This window comes from Gallus gallus, chromosome 4 (genome assembly GCF_016699485.2).
Source record: "Gallus gallus isolate bGalGal1 chromosome 4, bGalGal1.mat.broiler.GRCg7b, whole genome shotgun sequence".
Classification (NCBI taxonomy): Eukaryota; Metazoa; Chordata; class Aves; order Galliformes; family Phasianidae; genus Gallus; species Gallus gallus.
Genome location: NC_052535.1, coordinates 87,659,702 through 87,685,694, shown reverse-complemented (window position 1 = coordinate 87,685,694; position 25,993 = coordinate 87,659,702). Strand labels below are relative to the sequence as shown.

At 37.5% G+C, this 25,993-nt stretch overlaps 1 long non-coding RNA gene across 1 annotated transcript; it reads left to right on the top strand.

Annotated features, from left to right (window-relative positions):
• Positions 1 to 3,253: 3,253 nt before the first annotated feature.
• On the top strand, positions 3,254 to 22,361 carry LOC112532420. Its single transcript, XR_003075133.3, has 3 exons — positions 3,254 to 3,336; positions 19,711 to 19,807; positions 21,533 to 22,361. It is a non-coding gene; the product is annotated as an uncharacterized LOC112532420 (long non-coding RNA).
• Positions 22,362 to 25,993: the final 3,632 nt, after the last annotated feature.

The following is a 25,993-nucleotide window of genomic DNA, read 5'->3' as shown; positions in this document are numbered from 1 at the left end:
CTTTTCTGTAGTCCTTACTTTACATTCTGCTTTTCCCCTCCTTGTGTAAGACCATGGCATGACTTACATGGCGGTTCGAATGTCTGTCACACAGGTTGAATAATTAGATAACTAAAATGATGGCTAAAACAAATTGGGATAAATTGCATTAAAACATCCAGCTGCTCTGTCTTCAGATGTTTCCATAAAGCATTCTACAAAAGCACCCAATCCTACTAACAAAAATAAGTAAATAAATAAATAAAATGGATAAATAAATTTCCAGGAGCATCCAAATTCATATGACTGAGCTTGGATCCTCTAGTGCTGGCCTTCCAACCTAACGTTTTGTCTATTCTGTACTTTATAAAATTTGTTCCGTTGTGTACTTTGTAAAAAAAGACCACATCTTTCTAACAGCATGTGATATAAGTTAATAATTAGATGAGATCTGCAAGTTAATGGAATGAAAATGGAAGAAGAATGATGGGAGCTATATTATGATGGGGGTGCACTATATATCCACACATTAACCCCTCTGCAGAAACAAATTCAGTGAAGACAGGATTTTCCAGAAGCTCAGTATTTCCCTACAGAAATAAGGCAGACTACAGCTCTCCAATGTGCCCTTGCTTCCCTGATACAGTCTTAACTGCTTCTCTGTACATCTGACATCTTTTAATTTGCTGGATTGTACTTTTTAGACACCTAATATTTCCATTCCTTTCCTGGGGCTCCAGACTCAATCTGGTCAGCTTCTGAAGTCCAGGTTCTGGCTTGCAGGAGCAGGGCTCTCTAAAAATTGTGCTTGTGATTGAAAGCCATTGCTTGCCTTCTTGTCTGAACTATCTATTTGGAAAAACTAGAAAAGAGTATGATAACATTCGTCTAGACACACCATTCATGAAGACAGGATCATCCCCATTGTTTTCACTGACTTATTCTGATGAAGCAGGATTATGCACAGTCTATTATCTTGACCATGTCTTTCAAGCAGCAAATTATGAGTTATAATTAGGAAGACACGAGGAAGCCTTGAAAGAAAGAACAATTCTTCCCTGAGTGAAGATAATTTTTTCATTAAATCTGAAATTGTCAGCGATACCATCTCAGAGAAAGTACTCTTTTTGTTCCATAGGAAATGCTATTTAATCTTTTTTTTCTTTCTAAATATCGTATTTAAAGTTCTCATTTTCCCTGTTCCATTCTCTCTCAGGAAGTCTGTCTGAATACCAGCTGTATCCGTCCCATAACTAGATATTAATAAAAAGATCCAAAAAGTATTTCCAAGTATTGTGCATATGTGAAGGTTCATCTCTTAAAAGACAACAAAGACAACAACAAAACAACAAAAACAAAATGAAACATGTCACACTTCTGTTTGCAAATAGTTTTTTTAAAATACCCATGGAAATATCTGATGCCAAGAGGCAGCTCTTAACTCCTCTAAGGTCTAAATTCCTTTCCCTTTTCTTGTCTGTCATCCCCTATCACCCAAGGAAAGGGTCAGACTTCACACTCAACTTCGTCTCCCTTCACAGCAGCTTTGGAACAGATAGAGAAAGATGCAGTGTGTGGATTTGGACTGACCTTTTCATTGAGACCTCATTCTGCTCATTGCTATCAAAAATTCTCACAGCCAGTTGTATGCATTGGTTTTGTTTGCAAAAGGATTGAGAGGATAATAATTGGAAAAAAGATTAACACTGACAAAATGAATGTGTGCCATGAAAGAAATGAGTAGTTTAATGTATTTAAATGTGATTCTGAAAGTAAAATTTTATTATACCAGAATTAATAGTTTTTTCTTCATGATGGGATAAAATCAAATGCTGGGAAGTGACTAGTTTCGCTATTTTCACATTGTATGACCAGAATTCTCTTTTCATCTGTCTTTCTCTCATGTTTACGTGTAACCCTTAGGGCAGAAGAGGAAAATCTACCTTCAGTTACCTATTTGCTGCTAGAAAGTTGTGTCTATTGGTTCATACAGTTTATCAAAACTTTCTGAAGTGTTCTCAATGACTGCAGGTTCAGAAAGAGTGCAGCCCTGGCACACATTAAATATAGTAGTCCTCATGGCTGCTCCTCACAATGACCATTACTGGTTCTGACATGCATACTTTTTAACAATTAGATATGATTAATGACAGTGTGCTTCATTTCCTAATGAGTAGACCACCTAGTAAAATTAATCTCTGAATGATGATCTTAACATGCAGCACCATTTTTGTGGGTAGCTATGAGTGAAAAGCAGAACTCCATTATTCAATTATTTTGCTGTGAAACAAGAAAATTGCCTCCAGTCCAGGGAATATCCCATTACCTACAGCCAGACCTCTTTTTTTTTTTTTTTTTTTTTATGCCACCATTACCCTGTTGTACAACACAGGGCTTTTTGCTGTAATTGCTGGATATCGTAATCTTGGTCCTTAATTTGGCACATGTTTCTGTAGATTTTAAAGGCAGTGTTCACTGTTGAGCTGATGCAAAGAATAAATTAAGAGTTTTTTACATGATGGCTCATCCTTTCACCTCTGAATGTTATACAGAAAAAGAAAGAAGCCTACCAGCAATCCGGGAAGACTCATGACTCAGCTCCCAGTTCAGTTCCTCTCACTGGTGTATTTAAATGAACACTTTCTTATATTTTATACAAGAAACAGTAGATTCGATTAAATATGGATAGAAGTGAACTTGACAGGTCAATTTATTCGTCCTTCATCTTCAGAACAACGTCGGCTTTGTGTAAACCCATCCTTTCAGACAATGTCTGCTCTTAGAAACCTCTGAGGCTGAAGATGCCCCAGTTGTCTCAGCTACTCAGTTTCAATGTTTAATCTTTCTTTGGCCATCCTAAATCTCATCTAAACCATTCTGTTGTTCTGGATACCCCAAGGATGACTTAAAGTACAATGTTAACCAAAGACACAGATTAGTCTTGCTGACAGTGTAAAGTACCCCTGATTCTAAACATCCTCTCCATCTCACATAATTGAATATCCTTGCCTCTTTTCTGAGTGAAAATAGCTCTTTATCCACCTCAGGTTAAAGCATAATATTTTTACAGCGATAAATCTCTCTTTATTCTTCATTTTACATCCTCCTCCCTTTTGTGTTTTAATTATTGGTGTACACGTTACGATTCATTTTCCCATCAGATGCATACTGATAAAGATTTACTATCTTTGCAGTGAAGTCACTTTTTTAACAGAAAGCTTTCACTTCAGCTCCGTATGTTCAGGCAAATGAAACATATTCTCTAGACAGAAATATTACTGAATTTTCATCTCATGATTCACGGGTATTTTAAAACCAGTCTTTGACAGAAGGACAATCCTTTATCACTATATCAAGGTAAGCAATTGATTTGTTATTTCTCATATAATAATGTGCATGTCACCCTTCTGCAAATAATTAAATTGTAAATGGAAGATAGGGAAAATCCACCCAGGCCACAAACGTAATTTGGCAATTTTCATTTCTTTGCAACCTAAAAACTGACAGGTGCAACTATGCTTTTTTATAAGGTTTTATGAACTCAGTTAGTAGACAGAGTAATGCTTAGAGATAGTTTAGACACATTTATGTTTAGATTAAATAAAAATGGGTGCGGGAACAAAAATATGGGTTGAGAGAGGCTGTTTTATATGAGAGGGTAGATGGAGGAGGTGATGGAAGTGCCCTGGTGTCTCCCTTGGCTCCATTTCCCTGGGTCTCCTCTGCTGAACCAGGTTTGTATAGTGTTGGATCACTTTAGGACCACAGGGCTGCTAAATACTGTGAGGTAGATTTGCAGTGAAATCAGTAGGTTTCAAAGCTGTATTCAACAACTCATTCTTAGCCCAAAAACTGACTTTGGTAGAAGCCCACCTTTGCAGACCTTTTGAATCTGGTGCACTGAGATTTGCAGTAAAAGCCAACATTCACCCATGTAACATGAACTTTGAATAAAAATCGACCCTTGTAGGACACCTAACTACACTAACAAATCTGTTGGCTTACATTACAAGAGAATCAAACATGAAACAACATTCTGAATTCCCAAAAAATACTTTGACCACAAGATGGTTTTGATCAGCGAGTGCATTGATCTGACTTCATTAATCAGCAAGTTTCTTCTGAGATAATTCATTAAGATCCTTTGAACACATAAAATACAAACGTCATCTGAGTTGTCCTTGGCCTCCATGTCCTTGGGATTTAAGCCATGCAGAATGACAGTTTCTTCTATGTAAGTGTTAAATGAACCTGTAAATAACCACAAAGTAGTATTTAATGGAATTTCTGTGTTTTAAATTGCCTTTCTCTTTAGTTCCAAGTTCCCTAGCTATGTTATAAAATGATCCTCTCAAGAAAAGATTTAGTTACTTTTATGGTAAAAAACAACAATGTGCAATAAAATATGGTGGTCTCAACAAGATGGTTCTGGGTAAACTCATCTTTTTTTTTTATGTGATCAAACAACCTTTGAGTTTCAAAGATGAATAAGCCTCCAAAGGAAAAAAATTCTCCAGATTTGTAGCAAAATTCTACCAAACAGCCATTTTCCACTGTGTTTACTCAACAGGATTGTGAAACTGTGAGTTGGGCATGGAATTTTAATGTGATACATCCTGTAATAAGATACAAATGCAGGGAATTCTTGTGGGCAAGACACTGATGCCAAAAGCCTCAGTTTGGTCCAATACAGACACACGCTACAGTGTCATGTGTATGAATGTGGCTTAGTGCAAACAGCTTTTTGAGCCACGGGTGCTTTTGAATGTCTTTAGGATAAACTGGGCGAGAAGATAAGAGGACAGATAAAGTATAGATAGCTGAAAGTAGCAGATGTATAAAGCTCAGTAGACAAACTGCTTTGCATTGAGCGCAATATGTTCCCCCCCAAAATTAGCAGGTGTTTCCACTGACTTCAGCTTGCAAGGAATTTAGGTGTACACAACACCTTTTGAAATTCTTGCCGTAAGAATTCTCAATAACAAAATCCTTCCTGAAAAATCCCCCCATCACAATTTGCAAAACATGATACCTTTTTCTTCATTTTACCATTTAATGATTGATCATATTTAAAAAAAATAGCAAAATGAAACTTCCAAATGCTATATAAATATTTTCATTGCTGACAATAACATTAACCTTCCTTTCTGGTAATGTGCATGTATCAATAATGCACACTTTTTCTTTGGTAAAAGAGTGATACAAAAATTTTGGTGTTCTGCTTTTATGAAACAACAATAAAGAGACATCTATTCCACTGTCTAACTGAGAACAGTATAATTTCATAAAGCTCTGTTTTGCTTCATTACTTCCCATAAATTTCCAGAAAGTGGTGATATAATCATACAGATGTATACATCAGAAAAGACTGCTCATATAACAGTCTTCCAATTTTATTGTAAATAAAAGTTTATTTTTTATTTACTTGCTCAGAATATCTCAAATAATGCTAAAGAAGTTCTGTGTGTATTTCTGTGTTCCCTGCCTGTTTTCATTCAGGAGACCACTCAATATTCCTTCCGACATTAGAAATTAATGACTTGAGGGAACATTGCTCCCACATAAGATTCACCTGAGGGATATTGGGTTGACCATGAGACAATGATAAGGAAAAAATAAGTGACAACAGACTTAATAGTCTCTTGAATTAATGGCAATTCTGCCAAATAGAAGTAACTGCCATGGAAAGAGAAGTTGAATAGGCTAGGACTTTTCTGACTTCGAAAGAGAAATCTGATTTAAATCAATGAAGTTGTGAGTGGTATGAAGAGAAAATGCAATGACAGTTGGGTTCAACAGCTCACTGATTTCCACACATTTTTACATTTTTACATGCAATTAGAAATAGTGCTTGTCCACTGTATCCTTCACACTGCAAAACTCCTGTTGATTCTTTTCCTCCCTACAATTACCAAGCCTGAGACTACTGCTCTTTCTCATCTTCCCCCACAGTCACCTGTTTGGCATGCATTCACAATGCTTAACAAAGAAGTGTTCTCTTCACTGAAGAGACAATGGGCCTTGATGAACCTTTCGAGAAAATTACAGAGGAGAAAGAATTGGATTCCAGTTGCCTAATTTTCACAAAATACAGGCAGTCTGAATGCATTTGTATAAAATCTTGCCCATAATTGTTACCCAGGCCATGACAAAGCAATAATGAGAAAAAATGCTCTTTTTATGGTAATTGAGACTATTTCTGGAAGATCAGAACAGGTCAAGAAGGAGGGTATGTGTGACATATAGGATTCAGTTATCAATCACAGTCACACTCAGGAAATATTTAAACTCTAGGGTGAGTATTTGAATTCTAGTGCACTATACACAAAGGATAGCTAGACCCAGTTCATCATCAGCGTGACTTGGAGCTACAATAAGAACTGTGATTGCAGTGTCTGAAGTCATCCCTAAATGAGAAGGTACAGCTTCTGTTAAACAGCTGCTAATCTGAGTGGGAGATGTGATCAGTGAATTCAAGTTGGACAGCCAAGGTAGAAGGCAGAGGTCTAACTCGAAATTGATATTCATTAGGATAATTAACTGGTACCATGTCACAAATGCAGTACAAATGAGTAAATGCATACCATTACATCTCTAAATTGCTAGATGAAATAATGCGGTAATTTGCTTAATTTTATTAAGCTTAGAAAAGACAGACTTACAGCATTTAGCCATATGAAGGCAGAAAGGTAAAGTATGTTTAAATGTGCATTATAACACTGAGTGCGCATCTCATCTTGGGAGAATGAAGAAATTATTTCAATGTGATGCGAGATGTAAGAATGGAGTATTCCTCTGGCCAGTTTGGGTCAGCCATCCTGGTTCTGGTCCCCCCATCTTCTTGTGCTCCCCCAGTTTCCTTGCTGGCTGGGCAGTATGAGAAAGCCAAAAGTCCTTGGCTTCTTGTATGCACTGTTCAGTGACAACTAAAACATCTTTGCATCCAAAATGCAGCACTGTGCCAAATGCTCTGAAGGAAATTCAGTCCATCTCAGTTGAAATCAGCATAGAAATCTGTAAAAGGAAACTTGACAATCAGAACTGCTAAACTTGATGGGGATAAAACCCCAAATATAGGAGAATCCTTTACCTCAGGAAGCTAAAGATCGACCAGAATGAACAGCTAGGGAAAAAAGAAAAAAAGAATTAGAGGTATTCAAATTACCATTGGCATGTACATTTTTACCAGTGATGCAAACTCCCAAAGGATGCAGTGTGTTTTCCATCTTTGGCTATCTGCACATCAAAACTAGATGTGTTTCTGAAGTGACACAGGACAAGTGGATGAAATCTCATGAGCTTTATTTTGCAAGAAATCAGATGGATTGACCTGCTGCTCCCTTCTGGACATTAACTTGGTGTTTGTTAGTCATACAGAAATGATTGAATTCCCAGAGCTCTGACCCAGGCATGCACAGAACTCTATTAAAAATCTTGCTGGATTATCTAGGATCTTTCCCATTCTGTGATAAACCCAACTCCATGGGCCAAAAGCAATATATATTCACTGCTCATTCTTCTATAAACAGTGGAGCAGCCGTTCTATGTGAAAATTTATGTTGATCTTCTCATTAACCTCACAGCTTTTTCTCTAATATTTTTTTCTTTTATTTTCATAAAAGGTTATTAAAAGTAAATCTTAATTGGATTATGGCTGAACTTTGACTCTGACAGCCAGAATTTATTTTTTCTTCTTTTCTTTTGGGGATTACTATCTTTTAGAAGAAGTGTCTTGCTACACGCACACACAAACACACAAAAAAAGGCTTGAGGAGGAATCCCAAGAAGATCTTCAGCTGTGTCTTGTGTTGTGAAATGTTTAATTGAAAATTTGAAAATGCTTTTAGACCTTATCCATTATAATCAGATATTTATTAGCAGTGGGAAGCAGACGGATAAATCCTTTCTGTGATATTACTCCACAGTGCAGAAGCCTTCCTGTGTAACTTCCCTTAGAAAGTGGAACTTGATGAAGAAACACAAGTTGCCAGTGGGCACCCTCTTCCCTATCAAGAGATTCATTCCTTTTATTACAGAACCCCAGAATCCAGTCCTGGCTGAGAATGGAGATCTCTCCAGGTCTCTGTGGCCTGGCCCTTCTCCATAAGGGACACCCTGAGTTGGTGCCCAGGCCCACATCCTGGCGGCTTTTGAAGGTCCTCAAGGAGGAGAACCTACATCTCTCTGGTCTCTGTTCCAGCTCTCTGGCACCTGCCCAGCACCTCCTCCTGATGAGCAGGGAGAGTTGTGCACAGGTTGTGCCCAGTGCCTCTTGGGAATTTGATTGCTGTATGTCACCTTCCTGTCCGAACCAAGACTTGCAAGACAACGTTGAGCCACAGACCCTTTCTTCTGGCCCAGACCCCTCTGCTATGCCTGTATAAGGAGATCAGTACAAGATTTTAGAATTGTAGAATTGTTAAGTTTGGACAAGATCACTAAGATCACAAAATAAACCATCAACCCAACATCACCATGCCTGCTAAGCCATGCCCTCTTGCTGCCCTTATTAGTGTAGCCCTTTGAACAACACTCTTAGAAATTAGGGATTGTGGAAGCTTAACTCACTAAATGGTGTTGTGAAGAAGGTTGTGAAGTCTGTGGTTATAGTAACGTGCAGCTGTAGGAAGGGAATTAGAAAGGGAGGCAGTCAGTTAACTGCAGCCTTGTCCTTGGGATCATAGCCTTTCCACTGAATCATAGAGTGGAATGTGCTTAAATTGATTTAGTTATTTAATTTTTGTGGTTGAAACGATTCTGTGAATCTGTGACATCAGTGGTGTTTTGATGGTGAAATCTAGTGGATACAGAAGGGGAAGCAGTTCTGCTTTCTGAGCTATTTTCTTTTTTTCCAATTCCAGAGTACCTCTAATAGTTGATGTCTTCAAAGATGTAGGTATATCTGTATATATATTCTTTTTAACACATAATAAAGGTGGTTACAGAGAAAAGCAGAGGATGCTATTTCCTAACAAGACTGCCTCATCTTGATCATATTTCTGAGAATGAAGGTAATTCAGGCTGACAGGTTCTCACTGCTTCTCATACAGTGCACAGAAAAACAGCAGAAGGTTCCGTAAATGCAAAGCAATGCAGAGCAATGAAAGCTGTGACTGCTTCAGAGCCGCATACAGCAGAGGAACATGACTGGTACTTTGAGCAGAATGCATTTCTTGAAATAATCTGACTCCAGCAGGTGGATAAAAGTTTATGTCATTTCTTTTGCAGAATTTCATCATACCGTGCATAACACTCCTGTGAGTTTTATTCCTGGAAATTTCAGCTGTGACTGAAAGACAAAGATTAAAAAAAAAAAAAAAAATCCCCAAACCTCTCAGCCAAAGATGTAGTACAGAATTTAAATTACATTTCAGAGAGGATTGCATTTAGATGCATTTCACAGCAAGTTATTTATTTATTTTTTTAATAATCACATTACTCAAAGTAGTTTGGCAACAAGCAGGAGGGAAAATGACTCAAGGAGAAACAGAAGGCATTGAAATCTGTTGTTATACCCCAGAAATGCATTTGGTAGCCTGTAGAAATAATACAGCTAAGCTGAATGAAGTACAAAACAGAAGAGCTATGAAATAAAATATGGATATTTGAGGCTACACTCTGCAATCTCTACTTTAGAAAAAAAGAGACTAAGCATGTGGCTGATTTTGTTTGAGTGAAGAGTGTTAGCTTAATTGCCAGATTTTCTTTCTGTTCTTGTTTTCATTGCTCAAAGTGCCTCTAAGGCATTCCTTACTGTAGTAGGGAATGTGTTTGTATTCACTTCTTTTATTCCACAGGTTAAGAAAAATCAGTATTTGAAGGTGAGCCCATACCTGTGAGCTGAAGGTGGTGACCAAACACTTAAGGGATGGGAATTTGCATCTAATGTGCAATGGGTGCTGTGTGACCAAAACCAGGAAGAGTCATAGGAGTCATGGAGGGGACAGACCCTTTAGCAGGGACTCTTGAGACAGGACAAAGGGAAATGGTTTCAAACTCAAGAGGGGAGATTTAGGTTGGAGAGGAGCAGGTTGTCCAGGGAGGGGGTAGAAGACCCATATCTGGAGACACTCAAGATCAGGTTAGATGGGGCCTTGACTATCCGATGGAGCTGTGGAGGTCCCTGTTCATTGCAGGGAATTGGACTAGATGGACTTTAAAGGTCCCTTCCAACTCAAACAATTCTATGATTCTATAATAGGATCTCTCATGAAGTGAGATGTAACTGAGAGACTCCCATATAGGTAGCTTAAAGAATGGTACTGATAGAGCATATAGTACTTAGTGATCTCTGCTTGTTTCTTTATTTTACACCTCAGGAAAGCTTTTTTTCCACTATGGTCACCATGGTTTCCACCACTAACCTCATTCCAACTCCCACAGTGAGTGACTTACAACATTTATCAAGATTTTGGATATTTTTGCTTACAAATGTGTGTCCAGATTACTGTTCCTTCATGGCATGCTCAGCTCCATTACCATAAAATGTTGGTAATATACTTAGCCCTTGGCAGGAACTTCCCTGTTCTGGTTGGAACAAAGCATTTGGACAGGATGCAGAGATTTTTTGTAATGGTCAAAACAAAGCATAAAGTATTTCTCAATTAAGTTTTTCAGCTCTGGCTCTATTCTAAAGAAGTTAGAAAAAGGTAGTCATCCAAGCATAGAATTTTTTGACAATTATATGTTTGTTTGTTTTTTTACTTTATCCTAAAAGCACTTTTTCTCAGTTGTTTCCTACTATAAGTGACTTCTTTAATCTTGTGTAGATAGCTCCCAACTCTAGGCACTTAGAAGTATGGGAGAAAATCCCAAGTGTAATTTAACATAGAAATTATAGTTAGGTTTATGTAGACTAGAGTATTTGCTATCATGAAAGTTTTTCTTTGTTCTTTTTTAATTGTTTACCATCTTTCACAGAGACTTCATTACACTTCTCGTTCAGTATCTGGGTCTGTAAATATCACCTACACATAGTAGGATCTTCCATGAAGATCTGCAAAATCTTGGAAAAAAGTAATGTAGCTGAAAGTGTTCCCATATGCAATGCTCTTTTCTGGAACTTTCCTTTATCTGAGTAATGTCTTCTTACTCTTTAATTGATAGACACTCTTGTCAGAAAGGGTACAGATCCCCAGGACAAAAATGCATCAGTATTGTCTCCATGAGCAATGTTTAACAGGATAGCTGAACACAGGCAGCAATTAGTTTCCATTCCTTCTTCAAGGGATCTTTATGTAACTCCCATGAGGTTTTTGCATTTGCCTATTCTGTTACAAACCATTTTGTCACGTTTAAAATGGACTTCAAGGCATTTTTAGAAAGCTATTACTCAATGTCAGGCTTGCAAAGAGAGTGAAGACGGTGAGTATTCAGCTCCCACAGTGAAGATCGCAACAAATAGGGTCAGACTGTTAGGAGATGCAAAGCATTTACAATGGGAGAGCTGCCAAGCTTCTTAGGGGAGCAGAGGTAATTCTTTCATCATTGTCATTGCTCAGGTCCTGTTTACAGTAAACAAGGGAGCTGATTTATAGGAAAGCCGGAGGATATTTAACAGCGCTATTCTCCCTAATCTCAGAACGTTAACTTGTAAGATACAAATAATCAACAGGACTGTGCCAATTATCATATTGCTTTTATTACAACTCTATCTTCCCACAGAACGACCCCGTTTCAGTCCCACTTTTCATCATGGTTTCTCTCTCTCTAATGGTTATCCTTGTTTTTGAATGTAAAGAAAATTGCAAAATATCAGCACTGTGTTACAAATGAAAACAGAGTGTATGTCAGTAAATAACAATGGTAGAAGTAAAAAAGGTAAACTCCATATCTGGGAGTCCTATTACTTTCTCATTCTTGGACTCCATCATTAATAAAATTAACAATAAATATACATTTTGTTTTGTAAACTTTCACAGGAAATATCAGCCAATAACATTAAAAAACATAAAATGCCTTTTTTTTCTCTTGCTAGACAGTCAAGTATTAACGAAAATACAGTGATCCAATTTTAAGATGACATTGTCATATACAATGTCCGAATCTGCAGTGATATTTAGGCTCCTAAATTCCATGTGTTTTAGCAGCACTTAAATATTTATTGGAGAATATCTAGAATAGTATGAAATAGAATAGAATGGCTTGAGTTGAAAGAGATCGCAAGGATCATCAAGTTCCAATCCCCTGCTATAGGTAGGGCCACCAACCTCCAGATCTGGCTCTAGACCAGGCCTCCCAGGGCCTCATCCAACCTGGTTATTGAACACCTCCAGGGACGGAGCACCCACAGCCTCTCTGGGCTGCCTGTTAAATTTCTGAGTTCGTATATCCGTGTCTTTCAAATGAGAAAATATGAGACACTCTTATCATTCAGAATTTCTGTCCAGACATTAAAAAAAAAAAAAAAGAAAAGGAAAAAAAAAACCCAAAACCTGTTTAAATAACAAAAACTGAACCAGGACTCCAAACTCATGCACTTATAGTTGCCTTGTCTCCAGCTCAGGCCAAGTCCAACACAGAGATGGGAAGAGCTTGGAGATGAGGCTCCTGCCTCAGCCTCAGGGCAGTGCAGTTACAGGCTCTCCTCCATACAACAAGGTGTATTTCCAAGCCATCAGCCCCGGAAAGCTGAGCTCCCAACTCGACCTCTCACAAGAGCTGTCAGAATTTTCAGGTGGGATTTTCATTATGAATTTCCTGCAATTGTTTCACCTTTCATTAACCTTTCTTACCTTAAAAAAAAAATTCTGACCAGTGGTACGTATGATAATTTTTATAAACTGATGTTGTAAATATTATATCCAGAGAAGGGCCAAATATTTAGGTAGTTTAAATGAGTGTTTCTGCTCAGTCACATTAATGCACTGAAAAGCTTGATAAAGCCTTAAACATGAAAAAAAAGCATTTTCTTTTCTGGAAAGTTTCCTTTTTGGAAAGTTTAAAACCAGTGTCCAGGTAAAGAGGATTTCAGAGAATACAGAACTTGATAAAATTTGCAGTAGAGTGTCAGCATAGCATCTGCTGAAACAGCACACTGACAGAAATGGTCACACGCTAAAGAATTTGGAGACATATATCTAAGTGCTAAGTTTTATTATTGTTTTTATTTTTATTTTTTGTTATTCAGGAGTGGCTGCTTTGATCAAACCAAAGCCAAACTCGTAGCAGCAGGAAGAAGTTCATACTCACTTCTGTCCAAGTCTGGTGACATTCATAATTTATTTGTAATATATTTGTAATATATTTCAATAGTCAGACTGCTATATATATCCCACATTCACCTAAACCAGTCACTGCAAAGCCCTCGTTGTTTGCTGGAAAATAGTAGTTTTTTGCTTTTGCTAGACACTCTGAATTGAGGACTGAGACAATTTCCAAGTAACTGCAGGATGCTCGTTTGCATAACAAAGGAATTTGGCTACACTGAGACACTGGCCCTGTGACTGTTAGTTTGCATCCTTTCAGTGTAACACAGCTGCCATCATTCTGAGACAAGGGAGATGCAACCGGATCCCATTTGTGATTCTGAATGCAAATTTTCAAACAAGCTGTAATGCAATCCAATTAGGTGAGGTGGGAAACCAGAGCAAGAATCTTGATTAGCATTTACAAGCATTAACATTTACAGTAGACCAGACAAAATAATAAGCTGTTCCCAAAATAATCGTATGATGTGCATGGAACGTGTAAAACAGGGTGGTTGATTAAAGTCTTGTGACTTCATTGCTTGTGCCTACATGTTAAAAGTCAGCTCCCCAGTTCTCCTACTCCATTCTTATTCATGCCATGGTGTAGCATGTGGTTGGTCCCTGCTTGCTATAGGAACTGTGAATCACATGCAAGTTTCTGCTTTTGTAATATTTCATTCACAGGCACTGCTTGGGACCACACTGCATGAACCAGCAGATGGCATCGTGAACTGAACATAACATTTCATGTTCTGATTTGTTTGTCAAAATTCCTGAAGCCAGAGATGAAAGGGTTCCCCTATTTCCCAGATCACTTGGTCCAGTTATTGATTAGTGCTTGTCCCTCCCTCAATTTTTGACTTCTAGTGCTTGGATACTTATTTGTAAATTGAATATTCAGTAGGTACACCATTACTGAGACAAAGAATCACACAATAACGGGAGCACTGAAGTTGGCAGGGACCCTTGAAGGTCATCTTGTCTAAGCCTGTTGTTCAAAGCAGCATCAATTACAGCAGGTTACTCAGGACTCATTTGGGTTTTGAATATCATTATGAATGGAGCTATGGAAAAGCCCTTCTACAAGGTTTTCTCACCAAGCTTTGATGTTCACACCATTTGCCATTCTCAGAGTAGGTTTCTCCATATATTAGGTTTCTGCCTGTGACCCAAAGACCTATTATAATGTCAGTGTATTCAGCAGAGATAACTCACGTTGGTTGAAAGAATATTGGGAAATAAGTGGCAGAAAGCACCTTACTATTACTTCTTTGTTTAAGAAAAGCTATGGGCTTGTCTTCATTGCTACAAGTGAAGCACTGGCACACGATGCCCAGAGAGGTGGTTGATGCCCTGGAGACACCCAAGGTGGATAGGGCTCTGCGTACCTGATGGAGCTGTGGATGTCCCTGTTCACTGCAGGGGAGTGATGTGTCCCTTCCAACTCAAGCCATTCTTTGTTTCTGTATGAACTCCTGAGCTCTTCCAAGGGAAATACCTCTGAAGTGAATTATTTTCTCCAAGATCTACAAAGAAGGCTTAAACTCAGCACTGCCCGCTAGGTTTTCAGTTATCTCATAGGTTCAACAAATCTGAGTTGAATGCCTCAGCTTCCTAATCTGCACCAAGGGAGAAGAAGGCAGACATCAGACTGGTACAAAAGAGCTGTATTAAAAAATTAGTAAAATTTCCCAAAATGTCATCATGCCAGAATTTTCTTCAGGGGAAGCACTTCAAATTTAAAAGCCGGTGCAAAGCTAAGTTTAGTTTCAACTCTTCTGGGTGATAAAAGGGGTGAAAACTTATGCTGATGACTCCTATCTGTTGGATCTGTGCCTGAGCCCATGAACTGTAGGTTATTCTAAAATGGATTTCATCTTCATTTCTTCCCATTCTTGTCATGGTGATTATATTAAACAAAATTTTCCACACAGTTACAGGTTTCTACGCAATTATCTTTTTTTTTTTTTTTTTTTTTTTTTTTTCCTGAAATTGAGACTCTTTTAACTGTAGATATTTCTCTTGTTTATCATTTCGGGAACAGTCACTATAAATGCAAGAACTGTCAATCATTCCAGTCCATATGCATTTTAGAAGTTCTTTTGATACTGGTTATTAAAAAGTGCCTGCTTTTAATCCTTTTGTGTTTATCAAATTGCTAGTCTAATTATAAACATCACTTCTGAGCCTGTTCTCTAATTTGAGCATTAGAAATGAACATTACCAACCCTTTACAGATGAAACACAAAGAACAAATTGCGTCTTAACAGCAGAGCATAGAAGCAGATTGCAATATTATATTGTATTGTGAATAACAGGCAGGGAGCATTTGGGTGAGCAATTGAAAAGAAGATGCTATCTGCAAGATAAGTCACAAAACATGATGTCAGATATCGTGAGAAGCCTGGTAGAAATATCATACTAGCATGAAAGTGACAGATTTCTAAATGCCTTGGCTCATGGGAGAAAGCATTCAAAATTGCAAGTCAAGCATCTGCAATCTGGCTTACATATTTCTTAGAGTGAAACAGACATTATTTATGCCGTGTGATGTCTGCAGAATGAAAGCTGCTGGTTGTGTAACTGCCCTGAGTCTCGTGCTGCTTTAACAGTACATCCCAGTGTCAAATGGTTATCATTTATGGATTTACTGCAAGCCCTAGAGAGATCCACCACAACTTCAGAAGCAGACAAGTGAAAAAAAAAAAATTCCAAAGAATTCCCAGACTGATGTTTGGGTCCATAGAGTTAAAATTATTTCGTACACTTTTGGGAAAAGAGGTATGGAATCCTAAAAGAAAAGTATGGAATCATATAATAGAATCATAGAATCATTAAGGCTGGATAAGATTAAGATCATCTAGTCCAACCATCCACCTACCACCAATGTTGTCCATTGTATATTGTCAGGCTTTCCACATATAAAGCCCTCCAAACAGGAGAAGAAAAGAAGATATATCTTCAGGCCTACAAAAGCCAAAACTGTGCCCACTTCTAGGAAGCAGCAATAGAAAATACAGGAATAGATCTCAACATACTCTCAAGGATCTACCTTGCTGGAAATTATCCTCACTAGTTCTTGTCTTCTCTATTTATGTACTGAAAACAGTATATTGCCTTCAAAGTTTCCCACTCTGTCTGAGAATCACTGGTATGGTCTCTTCTATTATTCCTTTCTCCACATTATGTTACTACTATTCCCTCATTTTTTTCTTTGGGTTTTTTCAAAGCTCCTCATCTTTTCCTTGCTTTCACCTGAATACAGAACAAAGAGGCACAGCTTTATCAAAGTATGGCATACAAATCAAGGACAGAGGATGTTAGATTGGGCTTTATAAAAGGAAAGAACAATCCCTTCCAGCATCCTACAGATGCCACTCATATTTATAGAACCTAGTATGAATTCTGCCCTTTTCCAGGAATGTGATCTTTTTCTTTTACTGTGACTTCTTTTTCACACTTTTCAACTTGAAGTTCAGCAATTTTTTTTTTCCAGTGGATTTGCTGTCTAACTGCTTTTTCTGCATTTGCAGAGATTATCCCTATATAAATGTAGAAACCTGAACCTATTTTCTAATGAATAGCACAATGTTTCTCCTGTTTATCAAGATATTTAGAATTTTATTTATCCTCTTCATTATGCTGATGGCCACTCTTTGCTAGAAAAGTTTAGGTTGTCTACAAACCTGAAATCATACTTTTATATTAATCAAAAGTAATGAATATATACAACAGCACCAAATATAAACAGACCCAGTGTCATGCCACTTTCTGAACTGGCAGTCAACTTTTGATAATTAGAAGCATTTCAACATTTTTATACCCTCTGTAGCTGTTACACTCTCTGTACACTCAGCAAATGCTTTCACATCTTACCCATGAAGATTTATAAAGGACAGCATAAAATGCTTTATTAAAGATATAATATCAACTTCTTTTTCTTTTCTTTATTTATTTCTTCTTTCCCCCCCCCCCCCCATAAGGACTGTTACTGCATCTTGAAAGGATTTGGTTGCATGAGTTTGGTTATCTCCATAAGAAATAACAATTTGATAGTCATTTCAACCAGTTCTCTATATGACTGCAACTAGACAACATGAAGTCAGATAGAAAATTAAAGTATTTTCTAATACTGTCTGTATTCTTTCTGTTTTCCAGTTGTAGCTACCTCTTGCATTAGCTATATTGGCTTTTCTGATTAGTACAATTTTTATTAGAATATCAGGCAAAGACTAATGATTTTATTGAAGGCTGGAGTTAAAATAGACATTAAGCATCACAACCTCTTGGCCTTTTGTGTTGACAACTTCCGCTTTTTGTTGAAGCAGATGAGAACAGTCCTTATTTTTTTCACTTACTATTGCCAAGACCACATTATGTGGGCTCTGGCTTGCTGTCTCTTATATTGTCCATCAGCCATTCTTACCTTCTTTCCTGATTTATTCTTCTTTATCTAATTGCGAAGAGCGAAGTGTTTGTTCTAGAATCATTTATTAATTCATTTCTTCACTTCAATTCATTTAATTATGTGTATTTATTAAAGCTTTTTGTGTTTTTTTTTTCTCAAAAATAATATTTGAACGATTTCAAGACAGATTTTGCTACTTCTTGGGACAGCTTCATCATATGTTCTAAGAAAAGTACAGGTGAACCTACAACTTTTGAATCTATTAGATTTAAAAAGGAGAGAGTACATTTTAGTCTGTTATTTTGAGTGGCTGAGATACTGAGCATGCTTGTAATCATTATTCTCTGCCTAAAGCATTCAATAAACACTTCTCTAGCAGAATAAATATGAAAGACATCATCATGCAAATTTATCTCTCCTTCCTGTAATCCCAAATTACAATATGGTGCTTTCAAACACTGCATTTAGATTTCTTCACCTCCTGCTCTTCCTCTTCACAATCCATTCTTTAATTAGAACACATTTTTTAAAAACAGAAAAGAAATTAAAAGTAAATGACATGAGAAAATGCATTTTTTTCTTACATTGACTTCACAGATGGTAGAGGCCTCCTTCACTGAATGTGATTATAAACATTAATCGTATTTTCTTCTGTCTGCTAAGTAAGACCTATTCTGATGGAAAAAGAACCATACTGATATAAATATTTACAGTGCACAACAGGCACCTTTAAGCATTAGGACAAAGAAAGTAGTTATTTTTTTCCTTCTTGTTCTTTTCCAGAGGATTGATTATTACTTCTTGCATGGACCATCACCCTCATGGGGCTTTATTCCCTGAGCAGCTACTAAAATGCAAGTTCTTCTAGTGTAAATCATCCTGCATCTTTAGTCCTCAATTCATTCTTTAGGAAAATGGGAATGAAACTCAACATTTAGAGGAATATTGTAAAGTTTTTGGGAAATTCTAACTGGGATGGTGCTATAAAATTTTATGCACTTCAGAACAACTTTTTAGAGCTGCTTTAGGATAATTTATTAAGCATCAACTTCTTACTCTTGTAAATTACATAAGTTAGAGTTTTGCCCAGCATTAAAGCACAGGAAAAAAATTCCAGTCTCTCTTATAGTCCCAAACCTTAAACCATTACCAAGGAAACTTTCTTCATTTTCTTTGGTATATTTTTTTTGCATTCAGAAGATCAGATCTGCAAGCTTTTTGTGCAAATCAGATGCCTGGCTTAGTCTCACTTGCACTAATCCCAATGTAAAATTCTCTCTCTCTTCTTCCACAAGTACACACAGAGACAAATCTGCTCACCAGAAATTCTTGACAGGCTCAACCAGCCACATGAAACAAGTCATCTGAAATTAATGTCCTGTAGTGACTTACACTGAACTTGGATAACTTGTGAAGTCATGCAGATGATAAAAAAATAAAGATAGAAAAAAAAACACTGAATGAAGGTGGAGGAAACAGAAAATAATCTATTAGCATGTTCATCCTAATTGAGGCTTAGCTCCCTCCATGTCCTTCTGGCACTTCATTCCCAAACCATTTGTCTTACAGGCAGCTCCTCAAATATTTACACTGACTCCAAGAATCAACCTTTTGTGAACCTATGTGAGAAGGGACAGCCACTGTCATTTCCTTATGGCTTCTACATTTGAATTGACAATTACTTACCAAAAACTTGCTTGGGTCTTGACACAAGTGCAGTCATGAGCACTTAGATTTCAGGTCTCATGGAGAATGTTCCCAAATGAACAGAGATACCTCCCTGAGATACTGACTCAATTGCCTGAGGGATCTGAGACATATTCTGGTTGGATAACAGGAAAATTTTCTTCCTGGGAGGAGTGGTCAGGCATTGGCACAGTCTGCCCATGGAAGTGGTAGAGTCACCATCCTTGGAGGTGTTCCAGAACTGTGGAGATTTGGCACTGAGGAGCATGGCTTAGTGGGCATGGTGAGGATGGGTCAGTGGTTGGACTTGATAATCTTAGTGGTCTTTTGCAATCTTCTATGATTCTATACTTTGCCCATCAATTGTTTTTATTATAAGCTTTTCTGAACTAACAACGTTGGTTGTTCTGGTGCCCATTCTGGTTGCTTTTCCCCCTTCTACTATAGGAACTATATGCACCCAACATGCCTTGTTCTGGAAGCCATTTTGCAGACCATACTTCTGAAGACTGGGTGCAGCAGCAGAAATCATAGAGCATGAAAGGTATTTATTAAACAATTTCTTGATTTCTGCGTTTCTTTCCTCTGACAGTGAAAGAATGGGACAATAAATCTTCCTACTTAAATATTATGTCAACTGTGTTGATTTACCAATTCAAAATGACCTAGTGCTTATCAGTGAGCAATTTTCAAACAGTGTAAAGTGAAAACTAGACATTTGATTCTTAGAATGAGGAATGTATACCATTCTGTTAGAAATGAATTCATTTTTAACAAAGCTAGCAAGCATAGGAAATCGCTGATTCACACTGTAGTTCCAACTGTAATACTAAAAACTCTTACACAGCTACTCACAACACTTACAGAGTGGTAAAAATGGGATAGGGATGCTGAAATGTTGAAAGCATGTATCATTTTCACAGTGAAATCTCCTTGTCAATACTAGATGTAGTCCTGCAGGACATGCTGAAGCATGGGTGGAAAGCTGTGATAGCTGCAGCTGCAAACAGATCTTTGTAGCCAGGGCACACTGTGAGAAAGAATATGGGAAGTTATGAATTGGCTTGGATAGAGCCCAGCCTCGCTTCTGTTGGATACAATGTGAGAAAATGTACATCCTCCAATTTCACACTAACAGAAGTCTCATTTTTTCACGGCACATACAGCCATAGGCTAGAATGATATTAATGATGTGGAAAAAGACCAGCCTGTCATTTCTGCTGAAAATGATAAGAGAAAACAATTTCCTGTAACAGTTGCAAACACAGTGAGGAGATTAAAGACTGGTTTGTCAACCTGGTGTCCTCTACTGCTGCAACAGATAATTTACAACAGTACTCTATTGCTGCATGAAGAGAAATAACGTCACCTCAAAGCCTATTCAACTCAGGGGAGGTTTGTGCTCTTAAGAGATCAAGGTTAAGCTATGAGTTATTATTTTGGAGTGAAGCTTCTATCTGTGAGCAAAGCAAGTAACTTTATGCTGATACCAAACTATCTGTCAGCTTTGGCTACGCCAACACCTTCAAAAACCAGTTTGGCTGCTGCTGGCACTGATGGGGCTCAGGGTACATGGCAGGTATATGTGAGCTGTAGATCACCTACAGAAGTTACACACCACAGTTTTTAGGATTTCCCTATGAATTGCAACTTGATTCATCTTTGTCTTTATATTTAGCATGAATAGTGCCAGAAAAAAAACAATATTCAGCATTGTCAGCAGTGCTAATAACCTTTGCATAGAATATTTTTCTTATTTTTTTCTCCTCAGACTTTCCTAATAGAAAGTAACATTTTTTTATACATGAAAAACAAAACTCAGTAAATCGTGAACATAGACTAGAAAAGAGGTGGCATTGAAGTGGACTTGAGGTGGCTCTCAGGTGATTATTGCACTGTCTCTTTCATATATGTTTTTCTTACCCTGAAGAGCATTTCTATTAAAGCAGCAAATATGAGCACTGGAAATGACATAAGGAGAAATCTAGACTTACTTTTATAAAAAAAAAAAAAAAGTAAGAAGTTATATGGATCTTAATTATTTCCAAATATTATTAGGCTTGTGAATTGAGAACATTTTTGCAATAGAATTTATCAAACGTGACAAGAATTCAACAGAGATCTCAGTATGAACAAGCAATGATATTTTTTGTTTGTAACATTTCCATGTACATTAAAGGGCTGTGATAAAAACTCAGAGAATATTTCTGAAGGTTATCTTTTAATCCTATGAAGAAATAAGATATTTTTCTCTTCTCTCTTTTCATAGAATCATAGAATGGCCTGGGTTGAAAAGGACCACAATGATCATCCAGTTCCAACCCCCTGCTATGTGCAGGGTCGCCAACCACCAGACCAGGCTGCCCAGAGCCACATCCAGCCTGGCCTTGAATGTCTCCAGGGATGGGGCATCCACAACCTTCTTGGGCAACGTGTTCCAGTGCATAACCACCCTCAGTGTGAAAAACTTCCTCCTAATATCTAAAATAACTTTTCCCTTTTTCTCTCCCTGCTTCCCCAGTATCTTTGTACAAAGCTGCCCTCTGTATGTTTCATTTAATTTAGGAACCATCAAGATCTGATCCAAGGTCTTTCGAAATCAATGAGAAAAAAAATAAATTAATTGACTTCAGGACCTTAATCATTGCCATTTGGATCAAAACAGCCAGCTGTTAGTCCCTAGCAGCAGAGACAATTGAAGTAAATTGATTGCATGTGGTGCTGGTGCAGAACTCAGCATGGCCTTCTGGAAGAATTCTGTTGCTAAGAAATCACAGAGCTACCTTCTTAAAACAGACTTCTGGAATTTCAAAGTGCTGTTCTTGTCTTTAAGGTGTTGTGTATTATATCAAAATTCAACTGGAGAAAGAAGATGGGAGATTTGTTTGAGGGTTGATCTGTAGGGCTGAAAATCTGTCCTGCCCTAATTCTGGAATGCAAAATGGGATCCAGGTGAATCTGTATAACTTCAGTCTTAGGGGGGAAGTTAAATGTAGATAACTGTAAAAAAAAAAAAAAAAAAAAAAAAGTAGAAAAAAACTCCATAACTGGAAAGAAACTCAAAAGATGTGCTATTAAACCTCTGTGGTTATTGAGTTCCAATGAAGAGAAAAGATTCGTCTTCTGTTTTGAGGATGGCTACCCATAAATTTCATCTCCATCCTCCCATGACATTTCCACAAACCAAAAGGATGATTTTTCAATTCTTTCAATTTCTTTGTCTTTTTTTTTTTTTCATACAGAAGTCGTTTGCAGTTGTTTTATGGCTAGTGACATACTAAGGGGCTTTCTAGAAATGAAATTATCCAGTTTGAGTAGGTAGTTCTTCCCATGCTTTTCAACAGAAAATGAAAAATAGAAAGTTCCTTGCGGAGGAATGGATCATTATTTCAAAATTATACTACAGCTGTTGTTTGTAGGAAAAAGAAAATAAATGGGAAGGATTATTCCTTCCTTTTATGTTGTAAACATGATGAAGTCTATCTTCATAGAAAATATTTAAAAATACAATGGTTGTTGTCATGAAAAAATGAGTGTTTTATTTTGTTCTGCCATCATGTGGCATCCTTTGGGGTATGATCCATCTCCTCATGATCTGAATTATCTATTTTTTTCCCAATTGCAGATATTTTCTCTGTAAACTTCTGGGGCCTACTGGCATTAGAAAGGCTTCAAAGAGTCAGTCATTTCCTAGCAGTTCATCTGCTCCCCGTAGTATTTAAACATTAAGGAAGGTAGAACATGCAAGAAGTTGCATCGGAGTTTATCTTGATGCTACCAGAAGCCACAGCCCTATAGAGCATGTATCTCTGAGGTTGATAGTAAACACTGTGCAGAAGACTATCGTATGCTGAATGTGTCCATCAAAAGATTATTCTGCTCATCCAAGTTACTTCACTTCCTCTTTGATAATGCCTAAGTCCGGGAATCCTCTGCTCCACTTGTTTTCTTTGGATTCAACAGAAAGATGTTTTGTGTTTAGTTAAGCATAGATTCATGCAAATGCACAATTAACTTCTCAAAGGAGAGGTTGCTTAGGTGGATGAGTGACACTTTGCAGTAGAAGCATTTGTTAACAGGTGTGTTTCCATTGCTGATCTATTCATTTATTGGTAGTAACAAAGTCATTACTCATTCTTGCGCTCATATTCCATATCGTATTGGAAAATAGATGCCCCCTCGAGTGAGACCTGAGCCCTTGAACTCCCTTCCCTCAGACAATCCACTCTTAGGTCATATTCTACTGAGAAAAAAAAAAAATAAAAAAAAAATCAGTGCTTTACCTGCTTGACCCATCACACAACAGAGACAATTTTTTTTCTCCAGTTCATTTTTCTCTCTATGACTCCTTATCGATCTGAATTCTCAGTGTTAGCTCAATTCTTTCAAATGTCTTCTTCACACACTGTGTTCTCAAAAAGAAAAAAAAAATACATCTTCTCTCTAACAACCTACCATGTTGATACAAACAGCATATGTGGAGGAAAAACTGCCTTGGAATTAGGTCACACTGCTGTGTTTGGGATCTTTGGATTGAATTGAAGCCATTACAGTGAAGTACACCAGGGTATATCCGTACAATGAAATAAATCAGTACAGAGATGAGAAGCTAGGGAGTGCATGGCCATGCCAGTGGGGCAGCCTGCTTAAGCTGGTTACTCTCAAAGAACTTTTGACACTGAATTTGGTGTAATATTTGCTTCTGCAGCTCAAGTTAACATATGAAATAACATAGTTATTTCTATATCTGTTTTTTTTCAGACTATGAGATAGGAAGAGAGCTGTATCCTACTTCCTTACTTTTACCTTTCCGCATACCTTTTCTAATCTCTTATCCTCTCACTCTCTCACTCACAAACAACCCTCTCTCATGACACCCCTAAAAGCAGGGTTGGCATGCAAAGAGGGATAAGAAGATATTTGATGGGGCAGGTATTGCATTTATTTCCCCATTCTCTAAACATAGAATCATAGAATGGCTTGGATTGGAAGAGACCTCAAGGATCATCAAGTTCCAACACCCTGCCACCGGCAGGGCTGCCAACCTCTACATCTGGCACTCACCCAGGCTGTCCAGGGCTCCATCCAACTTGGTTATTGAGCACTTTCAGAGATGCAGCATCCACAGCCTCTCTGGGCAGCTGTTTCAGCACCTCACCACTCTCTCTGTACAATAATTTGGGGAGTAGATTTGAGTTGAATTTAGTGAACTCCAGAAAGCTGCACCAGCAATCTCACTTCCAGCAGAAAGTCTCCAGCAGAGAAGATCTCAGGCACAGAAAAGGGGTTCCTCTGGGGATTTTTGTGAAGGTATACTGGGGCTGTAGGTAAGGCAGGAAAAGCAATAAAATCTAAAATTCAGAGCATATTGCAGCTAGAAAGGACCAGACATGAGATAGTGTCGTGTTTGAGGAGTTGCTGTGGAAGCCAGAGGCTGTAATTTTTCCAATTGGCCAACCGAGCTCAAAGAATTAAGAATATTAATATATTTTAAAATGTTATGACCATACTGTTCAGTTCTTAAACTCATAAATGAGAATCAACAGCTTTTAATGGCAGTCTATCACCCAAAGTATGCAGCTAATATGAAAAACAGCATTAACATAAGCAAATCTTCTGCTAAAGTAAACATATACTTGAGCCCAAAGTAGGTGGAAGAGTGCAGAATACTGTTTGACTGTTACACAATGACAATACTTTGCATTTCTGTTTGGAGATCCCCAAATTCTTTAAAATTATTGACATATGAATTTTCTGCTAAGTCAGTAACATTGCTATTTTCATTTTATAGCGAGAGATACTAATATGCAAAGGAATTAAATGTCAGTCAAGGTTTAGGGACAAGCTGAAGATGGATGATAAATGCCTCCACACCATGATCAGAGGTTTTGTCCTGGAGTAATTTTAACTTCTGGCTATTTCTATGTATAAGATGATTTCATGGTTATGTTTTACCATAAAATCTATTAAATGAAATATTTGCAGGCAGCCACTGAAGGGTTTTTATTGACTTCTTGAGCAAGATTTTAAAAACTTTTTTTTTTTTTTTTTACTTTGATGTGCATAAATTGTTTCTCCTTATTCAGTACATTAACTGCTGCTGAATATTTTAGTGGATATTTTGATCTGAATTAGTTATTCTTGGGATTGGGTTTTCTAGAGCTCAGTTAATGCTTTCAATGTGTCTCAAATCTTGCAATGACGTCCATTTTGAAACAGATAATGTAGACTAAACTTTGAAAATATAGACCTTGGGGGATGTATACAGCAGCTTTCCAGTTTTCTGTTGTAGACATCCTTCTAATTCAAATTCTCTTTGGTTATGAGGAAATAAGAGTAAAAAGGCTCTTCTGGAAAATATCTTTTGACTTTCAATACCGTATTTTTCCTTTTAAATTATGTAGAAATTCCAAATGCTTTGTGTTAGAGTAGAAACCATCATAAAGATACACATGGGACAAAGCAGGTAGTAGTTTTTGCTGAAAGAAAATCTGGATATTAACAAATCATTCCTTTATGAACTCAATCAGGGAACCACATATCACAGAATTGTAGAGGTTGGAAGGGACCTCTAGAAATTGAGTCCAACCTCTAAAAGGATTTATTTCTGCTCATCTCTACTGTTTTTCATTCTTATATTTCCTTCTTTGTTTGACACTAGCCACATCATGTAAGTTATATAGGGGTAGAATACAGGTTCCCTCCATAGCAGATAGAACTGAGTAGGCAC